Source organism: Pinus tabuliformis, chromosome 4_2 (genome assembly GCF_031772625.1).
Source record: "Pinus tabuliformis cultivar Carrire ecotype Pingquan chromosome 4_2, CPIR1, whole genome shotgun sequence".
Classification (NCBI taxonomy): Eukaryota; Viridiplantae; Streptophyta; class Pinopsida; order Pinales; family Pinaceae; genus Pinus; species Pinus tabuliformis.
Genome location: NC_142304.1, coordinates 1,120,118,754 through 1,120,128,723, shown reverse-complemented (window position 1 = coordinate 1,120,128,723; position 9,970 = coordinate 1,120,118,754).

The window sequence follows — 9,970 nt, the reverse complement described above, 5'->3', positions numbered from 1 at the left end:
TGTTATGAATAAGAACTGTAGGTAGAAGCTAGGAAGAAGTGGGAGCAAGCCATGAAAGAAGATATGGACTCCTTAGCACATAACCAGACTTGGGAGTTAGTCAGGTTTCCTGCAGGTAAAAAAGCATTGCAGAATAAATGGGTTTACAGGTTGACGGAAGAAGATGGAGGTAGGAAAAGGTATAAAGCTAGACTTGTTGTGAAGGGGTTTGCACAGAAAAAGGTTATAGACTTTGATGAGATATTTTCTCCTATTGTTAAAATGAATTCAATCAGAACTATTTCAAGTCTAGTAGTAACTGAAGATTTGCATCTTGAGAAGTTAAATGTAAAGACAACCTTTCTCCATGGGGATTTGGAGGAAGAGATATATATGTAACATCCATAAGGATATGAGGTAAAAGGGAAAGAGAAACTAGTGTGTAGGTTGAAGAAGAGCTCATATGGCTTAAAACAGGTTCCAAGGTAGTGGTATCTAAAATTTGACAGGTTTATGTTCGAACAAGGTTATATTAGATGTCACTATGATCATTGTGTTTGTCTCAAAAGGAAAAATGATGGAAGCTATATTATATTGTTATTGTATGTAGATGACATGCTTGTTCTAGGTTCTAACATGCAGGAAATAAATGTGCTCAAAACAAAATTGGAAAACTCATTCAATGAAGGATTTGAGTGTTGGAAAACAAATCCTTGGTATGAGAATAACTAGAGATAGGAAGAATAAAAAATTAACATTGTCTCATAGTGAGTACATAGAAAAGGTGTTGAAAAGATTTAATATGCAAAATGAAAAACTAGTTAGTATACCTTTGGCTATCCATTTCAAACTAATTAAGTAGGTGTGTCCCAAGACTCAGGAAGAAATGGCGTATATTTCTAAATTTCCATATGCATTGACAGTTGGAAACTTAATGTATGCAATGGTCTACACAAGGCCTGATATTACACATGAAATGGAAGTTGTAAGAAGGTACATGAACAATCCCAGAAAAGAACATTAGATGGCGGTGAAGTGGATTCTTAGGTATTTGAGAGGTACCACAAATGAAGCATTATGCTTTGGTGGTTCAAACGTTTCGCTACAGGGATATGTTGATGCAAATATGGCGGGTGATAGAGGTAACAGGAGGAGCACCATAGGTTATGTGTTTATTGTAGGTGGAACAGTTATCAATTGGGTTTCAAAACTGCAAATTGTTGTTGGACTCTCAACAACAAAAGTAGAGTATGTTTCTGCTACAGAGGCTAGTAAAGAAATGATTTGGTTATAAAGGTTTATTAATGAATTGGGTAAGAAGTAGGAGTTGGGCAGGTTATACAGTGACAGCCAGAGTGCCATACATCTTGCAAAGAACTCTGCATTTCATTCCAAGACTAAACATATACAGCTCAAGTACTATTTCATACGGTCATTGTTGGAAAATGGACAATTGAAGCTAGGAAAGATACACACTAGCCAGAATCTTGCAGATATGTTAACAAAAGTTGTAACCAGGGAGAACCTGAGATTCTGCTCAATTTCAATTGGTCTTCAAGTATGATGAAGAAGATGAGAAACATCCAGGTCCAAATTGAAGTCATTGTCCAGCAAATGAAGCAGTGGTGGATTTTCTATAATCAGTCTCCAAGTGGGAGATTGTTGGGTGTGGAACCTAATTATCTTCTTTATTCAAGGGTATCACCACATTAGACCCCAATTCATAACGTGGCGGAAACACCACCTGTAATATTTGCACTGCAAGGGAGGTCCCGGGGGGGGCTGCAATATTTGGGAGCCCCCCCAGCGCCCCCGAAGCTAAAAATAGATGTAAAATTGCCTTGTAAAATGTTGTAATTTCGTAGTCAATTTGGGTCGTTAATTAGGTGAAGATCTGATGGTAGAAGTTATGCTTAATTTAGGGTTTTTTTCCCTAGAAGGAAACCCCTCGCTATATATGAGGAAATTGTATTGTAGCTATGTACATCTGTATTCTGGGTGAGAAAGAGACAGGAGATTGTGAGAGAGTGAAGAGGGAATTACAATAGATCTGTTGTAGGTTGTATCTCTTAAGTTTGTTGGATAATATACAAGCAAGGATTGGTTGTTTCCTATGGACGTAGCCCAAATTGGGTGAACCATGTATATATGTGTCTCTCTTGTTTTATGCGTTTTATGTGTTTATATTTTTGTAATATATTTTATGTGTTCCATTTCTCTGTAATATATAATTTTCTAACAACTTGACTATGTTTGGGGACTCAGAATTGGTGGTGAAGCAAGTAAGAAATCAATTTCAGACAAAAAACCCAATATTGAAGTCTTACAGGAACGAAGCATGGGATTTGGTTGAAACTTTTTTTTAACCTTAAATATTCAATTATTTCCTAGAGAACGAAATAGGATTGCTGACTCTTTAGCAATTTCCAGTAGTAATTTCCAACCCCCTCAAAACCTATTACTCATGTACGAGGTTGAGGCCAGATACAAACCTTCAGTACCAGACAATGTGAAGCACTGGCAGGTGCTTGAGGACGAGGAACATATCAAATTCTTTATGGAGGTTATTGGCAAATTCTCAAACTCATTGATTGATTATGGACGAATCTAATGTTGGTCACAAAATATTGCAATTAAAAGGATATACCATCCCCAGAGGGTTAGTACCATTGGAAAGGATTTTCAAATCAAATGATTTGGCTACTAAGCCAATTGAACGAGAGCTTGAGGAATATGTGGAAGAATGTAAAATTGGCACGAAAGGAGATCCAAGAGTCATCATATTTGCTAAAGGAGTCCCTAAAAAATAAAAACAAAGGTTTCTTGACATTTTTAAGCAATATATGGAGGTGTTTGCTTGGTCATATGATGATTTGAAGACCTTTGACACCAATGTCATACAACACAAAATTCCTTTAAAAATTGGAGTGAAGCCATATAAGAAAAAACTTAGATAGATTAACCCTATATTACTCCCATCAATCAAAAATGAGGTGAAGACACTATTAAAGACTAAGATTATTTTTCCTTTGAGAGATTCATAATAGGTAGCAAATTTAGTCCCTATTAGAAAGAAAACTAGAGAAATACAACGATGTGTAGATTTCAGAAATCTAAATAAGGCCTCACTAAAATATAACTACCTTCTACCTAAGCTAGACTACATTCTGCAGAAAGTAGTAGGCTCTGCCCGAATGTCCATGACAAATGGTTTCTTTGAATACAATAAGGTTGTTGTACACCTTGGGGATTAGAAGAAGACAACCTTTACTACACCTTGAGGAACGTTTATGTATGCCAAAATACCTTTTGGCCTCATAAATATTGGAGCTACTTTCCAAAGAGTAATGGATATAGAATTTGTTGGAGAATAGGATAAATTTGTAGTGATTTACTTTGATGATATCATTGTTTTCTCAAAAACAGATGAAGCGCACATTAAACACTTGTATCTCACTTTTGTAAAATGTAGGAGGTATGGTTTGTCTTTAAACCCCAAGAAATCACAGTTTGCCTTAAGTGAAGGGAAGCTATTGGGCCACATCGTGGAAAAGGAAGGAGTGAATATTGATCCCAAAAGGGTGGAAGTGATTAACAATATTCCATTACCACGTAAAAGGAAAGAAATTTATTGTTTCTTGGGAAAATTATTTTTTTTAAGAATATTTATACCAAACTATGCTAAAATTGTCAAAGAGATCATATAAATTTTGAAGAAGGATAGGGAATTCAAGTGGACTATAGAAGCCTAAGAATCATTCTCCAAAATAAAAATAAAAACTTTGTAGAAGCCCTAGTCTTAGCTAACCCAAATTATCATAGTCCATTCCTCATTTTTTTCTTTTGCCTCTCTTAACATGGTGGCAGTTGATTTATTGCAGAAAATAGTGAAGTATAGGAGAAACCAATTGCATTTTTCAGCCAAGTGTTGCGAGATGTTGAGCTAAAATACAATATTTTAGAAAAGTGGGCCTTTTCCTTAGTCAAGGCTCTGAAGTATTTTCAGATTTATGTAGTGCAATCCAATATGTTTTCTTATGTACCTGCAGTTTCTATGCAAGAAATCCTCGTGTAGGGTGTCATTGAAGGCAATAGAGGAAAATGGATTGCCAAAATTCAAGAATATGATAAGGATATCAAACCTACTAATTTGATCAAGGGGCATGGATTAGCTAAAATATTGTCTGAAGCTAACCGTGATGCCTTGGCCATAAACCTACTGGTAAATGAGGAAGGCAAAAGTAGAGGATAAGAAGAACAAAAGAATATTTAGGCCTCAACACAAAAAATATAGATGAAATACCTAGTCTCACATTGGTATAAGTATCTTGTCAATTATTTACTTTTTTTTAACTACCCATTGAATTTCGAAAAATTTAAATACAGGGCCTTGAGGCTACAACCCCAGAAGCTTTTTATCTCAAAAAACAAATTGTACTGGAAGGAACCACTGGGGACCTTTCTATTATGTCTGGTAGAAGAGGAGATTCCTAAGGTGGTTGATGAATTCCATAGCTGATTCTATGGGGGACATTACCATTGGAGAGCTACAACCCATAATATTCTCAAAGTTAGTTTCTATTGGCCTAAATTATTCAGTGAGGTACATACACATGTTAGGGCCTGTGAAAAATGTCAAATTTTTGTAGAGAAGTAGAAGTTGATGTTGAATTTCCATGATCTTATGTCTAGGATAGAATCTTAAAATCTCGGATGCTACCAAACCAAGAATCTCAATGATACTAGTTTTCACAGTGGAATATAAACAAGATTAAATCACACATGCATAGAATATAGACACCTTTTTACATTTTTCAACCCAAATTCATTATATTAAACAACATATAATACAACAATCTAGGGCTCTCGTACCAGGGTTAATGGCCCACATTCATCCACTAGTACAATAATAAAAACTAGGGCTTGGCATTCGTACAGTGACAGCCAATCTTCCCTTAACAAGTTACTCTGACTGTCTAGATGTCGCATGCTCCCTCAGCTCCTCTCAGTCGTACCATGTACCTTCCCATCCTTTGGCTCCCAATCTGTAGCTCCTACCCCTATCAATGCTCCAAGTCCATCTGACCACTGAATTTCGGTTATCAATCTGCTCTCTAGTTGTGCCTTAGTCCATCAAGGCCGCAACACATCAAGACTCATGTCAAGTTATTCACAACTCCACTTGTGAACAACTCTCAACTACCCAATGTTTCTCCTCAGCTATTCAAAAACTTCAGCCCACTATGGTCTTCCTGTGTTGATCCAGTTAAGACAAACATAGGGCACAAAGGATTGCCACCTATCACTGCAAGATGTCCATCTCCCATAATGAACATGGGTTAGGAGGACTACCCATCATCTATTTTAGAATTCCTTCTCCACGCACAAGTATTAGGCTCCAAAAACTTCTCTTGGTTAATTAGACCCTTGATCTCAACAACGAACTCTCTCACAACTACCTTTTTCCATCAAGGTGTTGCTCACCGAGCTCCAACTTGGACACTATCACGTTGTCCTCTAGTAGATCATAAGTTCCCAATCACATCAACACTTTCTCCACTCTCACACTGCACTCCAACAGACCAAGAGTAATCAAGTGCATGCTATAGCATATGCACCTAGTTATGGCATCCTCACACCTAGGAGACCCTTACACATGACTACCCACAAGCTTCTCCAACTATGCCCTTTGCTTTGCAATAGAGGAGCTATTGAAAAAATCTAGGCTCCAAACTTCACTGTGAAACTCCCCACTTGTTAGGGCTGCTAACATGTCACGTAAGCCCAACCTCCTTTGCTTCCATAGGCTGCAGCAACTTTTTCCACACCAAGACACCTACATCACTCCATAGCATGATCTTCTCCTAGTGGGAGTTGCTTCATGCCAAAGGCAACTCCAACAAATGGCTCCCAACAACCTGCAATGTAGATTGATATAAGTCCTGTCAAAGTGATGACCCAACACAAGATAAATTATGCTCTCTACGTCTATCAACTACAATTTTCATTTACTGCACCTAGTTATCACACCTAGCATATTGAAATAGCCCTACACACAGTCCCTTAAATGACATGTGGCTCTGTTTATTTACTGCGACCTTCTCATGGAGAGGTATCCACCTCTTCTGTTGTTGTTTTGGGAATGAAAAACCCTCAATCCACCCTACGCTACCCTCAAACAAGGTGGTAGTAGATGCATCCTACCCACAGTAGCTTCAGTTACATCTCCAAGGGTTTGTCCTCCCTTTATTTGCCACAGACTACTACAGCAAGGCCTGTGACATACTATTTCAAGGATAAACTACCCACAACAAACCCTTAAACATTCTAGACTTCACTTATGTATCTCAGACCTCCTTCCCTAGAATTCCAGTCATCAAAAGAGACCCAAAACAATCCTTTCTCCCACACTAGTCAACCCTCCTTACTACGGCCTAGAACATAAGTGTCTTTATCCTTGTATGTTGCCTTGTGATGCACAAATGGATGAGGAATAAGCCTCATACTCACCCTCTATTAATACCAAAGAGAGGGGCTCCAAAGTGTCACATTTTAGGGTTGTCCAACTATCATTAGCCTAACATAACCTTAGGCTGGCCTTGACAATTATGGTGTCAACCCCAAAATTACATTCAGAAATACAAACCTCCACTTATACAACTCGGAATTCGATAATTCTCAAAGCGTTGGATTCTCCTTTCTGCACTCTATCGTATCATGCCAGCACATGTAGAAATTTTCTCTCAGAAATGCCCAAGACATGATTTGGTACAAAACCACAAGCTTGGGTTCCAATCCCACAAGCCTACTTGTGGCACTTTTCCCTCCAATCCCTAAACCCTAGGGCTTGGAGTACCTCCCAAGCTACACAAAAATCAACAGTTGACACCCCTCCCCTTGATCCTTGTTTTTGTAGAAGAACCCTTTAGAAAATGGGATCTAGACTTCATTGAAGAAGTACACCTACCATTTGGTGGTAAAAACAAATGGATAATTACAAACATGAAATATTTCACAAAATGGGTGGAGGCCATCCCGGCCAGAAATGAAATCGATGCGGTGGTCATTAACTTTATGGATGATAATATTCTCGCTAGATTTGGTTGTCTAAGGAAGATTATCACACATAACACTCAGGTATTTAAGTCTGCCAAAAGTATAACATCAGCGTGGGCCACTCCACCACCTACTATCCATAGGGAAATGGATTGGTTGAATCGTCAAACAAAACACTAGTGAGGATTCTGAAAAAGACCATATCAGAAAATTAGAATAACTGGGACTCGCAACTAAAATTTGCATCGTAGGCCAATAGAGTTACTACCAAGAGTGTTAGAAAATTATATATTACAGAGCAATGGAAAACATAAAATATTACAGAAACACAAACATAGAAAATGCATAAAACAAGAAAGACATAGATATATGTGGTTCACCCAATTTGGGCTACATCCAGAAAAAACATCCAATCCTTCCTTTTATATTATCCAACAAAATGAAGAGATACAACCTAGAGGAGATCTGTTGTAATTTCCTCTTCACTGTCACACAGTCTCCTCTCTCTTTCTCACTCAAAATACACATATATACAACCACAATACAATTCCATCATATATATTGAGGAGTTGCCTTCTATGGAAAAAAACCCTAAATTAAACATAACTTCTACCGTCAGGTCATCCGCCTAATGAACGGCCCAAACTGATTACGAAATTACAATATTTTACAAGGAAATTTTAAATCTATTTTTTGCTTTGGGAGCGCTTCCCCCAAACCCCTTCCAGGGGGGGTTCATTCGCCCACCTTGGCGGTGTTGCCACCACATTAAGAACTGGGGTCCTGTTAACTCTACTATACAACAAGGATTTTCTATGGTCAGAGACATGCTTGGTCTGTGTGGTTGTGCTCAAAAGGGTCGAAGGCATACACAAGGGCCACTTCATTTAGAAGACAACCATATCCTATCGCAATCACAATTGCAGCTTTCAAGAGGAAGAGAGGCCGAAATGCAAAGAATTGTTTCTTATTAAAAATATCAGGAATGTCCACATGCCACGTCACAATCGCAAATGGCGATCACAGCTTTCAGGAGGCCTTTTATAAGTCATGTCTATAACATTGCCAATGGTTGATTACCGATTGCCCCTATCGGATGTGATATTGCTATTAAACCATGTTACAATGCCTGTCGGGTCCACAACAATATTTCTATTGGAAAAAAACCAAAGGAGGACTTACAGAGGGGCACAAGACACTGCCAATCAGCGATCGTCGATGATCGGATCGGCGGGTCACATCGGTAGAGGAAAATCGGCACGGACCAGGAAGGAGGAGCGATTGTGATTGACAATTAAATGTAGACCATTGATCGCACGCAGATCGACGGCCCACGTTACATCGCCGGATCGCTATCGGCAGAAACCAAAGGGGCAGGGCCTTTACATATACATGCATGCGACCCGATGGGCCGGACCTGATGGCACTACAAATGATTTCTTATAAAATTTCAAGGCCGGGAAAGGCAATTTTTCATGTTTTCCAGCATTTTTCATGAATTCCAAATACAAAGGGAAGCGAGGGAACTAGTCGGCTGCAATATGCGACAGCAACTGAAGAGAGGACCCGATAAAGGAATTAATCATACTTGAGGACTTTTGAAGTCTGGAAGAAGCAGAATGGGTCGGATTTCTCAGTATTATAGCGTTTTCTATATACAACAGAAAACAATCATTATTAAGCATTTTTCAAGAGATCACAAAGGCCTGAATACCCATCCCATCACCTAAAAAAGGCCGAGAGACAGATAAAAAAGGTTGGAGGTGGAAAGGTGACAGCACAACATGATGTAGCCTACAACAGGAGTGATCAAGGAGCATAGACAGCGCAACATAACCATCTCATATTCCTGAAAGGACGAAGGTGGCCAGTGTTCACCACTTTGCGCAGTTACTCTTCAACCACCACATTCAACAAACGGAATGGCTGAGAAGGAAAGGACCAACCTCGAGCAGATCACAACATTTACCAGTTATGGAACTTCTTCCATACTACACTCCACCTGCTCGAGAAGGACAGAGAGCATCTGAGGAGATCAATTTTGTTCATTAAAGCAAGCAGATTGTAGCAGAGACGCCATCAGAGGTGACAGCACAACATGATGTAGCCTACAACAGGAGTGATCAAGGAGCATAGACAGCGCAACATAACCATCTCATATTCCTGAAAGGACGAAGGTGGCCAGTGTTCACCACTTTGCGCAGTTACTCTTCAACCACCACATTCAACAAACGGAATGGCTGAGAAGGAAAGGAACAGCCTCGAGCAGATCACAACATTTACCAGTTATGGAACTTCTTCCATACTACACTCCACCTGCTCGAGAAGGACAGAGAGCATCTGAGGAGATCAATTTTGTTCATTAAAGCAAGCAGATTGTAGCAGAGACGCCATCAGAGAGTTAAAGCGGTTGGTGGTTCATTATGACCCCTCCACACATAGAGTAGCAGAATATCTTTGTAATCAAACTCTATATATACCCAGAAAACAGATGTAATGAGGGTTGATGGTTGTTGTTTTGATGTAAGGTTCAACTTCTGGAGACTATAACTACTTTGATACTTGCAGGATCTCGTCTTCATTTTTAGCTAATACAATCTTCTTTTGCTATTAATTTCTCACTTTCCATTTATACTCTGTTCTAGGTTGTGCCTGTTATGCATTTGTTCATGTTCTCTTGATATTTAGCATTGGAGGGGTTATCATCCCACCTTTGTGTTGAAGTCTAGTATGTATCATTGAATGTCTTATGGAGGTTTCTGTTTACTTAGTGCTAGAGAGCTGTCATCCTGTCTTTGCATTAGGAAATAGATTTGTAGACCTATTTACTGGTTGCAGCCGGCCATCACATGGTCTTGTGCATTTGCTGGTGTGCTCAGTATTCTCCATGTTCACCTAATCCTCAAACTGTGAGTTTGGTGGTCTAAAGCCTCGT